This window comes from Limulus polyphemus, unplaced genomic scaffold (assembly GCF_000517525.1).
Source record: "Limulus polyphemus unplaced genomic scaffold, Limulus_polyphemus-2.1.2 Scaffold7404, whole genome shotgun sequence".
In the NCBI taxonomy this organism is placed as follows: Eukaryota; Metazoa; Arthropoda; class Merostomata; order Xiphosura; family Limulidae; genus Limulus; species Limulus polyphemus.
In genome coordinates, this window is record NW_013673014.1 from 665 (window position 1) to 1,299 (window position 635).

Genomic DNA, 635 nt, shown 5'->3' on the forward strand with positions numbered 1-635 from the left:
TATTACACGAACAAATTCTAAGCAGACTTGACATTTTTGGGTAAGTTTGAGTTAACATTTAATTTAGAATATAGCATTATAGGCCTATTTAGTTATAAATAATTAACTATACATCATATACTTAACCTCACACATAAAAGAAATGTATGGAGAATTAGAATGTTGTGTGTGAAAAATGATATAGTAGGCTTAGCCTATAAAATAAAATTATGCTAGTTGTCGTAAAATAGAATATATGAAAAGAGTGAGGCTTGAATCTCATTGTACGCAATTATAATACTTATTGCGTACAATGAGATTCAATTGAAGTCGGCGTAACTAGTAGAGCGCTTACATGAAGTGGAAGATGGTTTGAACCTGGAAATTGTATTTTGTTTATTACTATTACAATAGATAGACCTATTTGGTTATACGTTTTTAATTATACATCATATATTTAACCTCACACACAAAAGAAATGTGTGTAGAATTAGAATGTTGGGTGTGATAAAGCAAACAGTAGGCCTAGGCTATAAAATACAATTATGCTGTCTACCATAAAATAGACTAAGTGAAAAGAGTAAGGCTTACATTATAATACTTATTGTGTAAAATGACATTAAAGTAACATCAGATAAGGTATTTGATTCTACTTT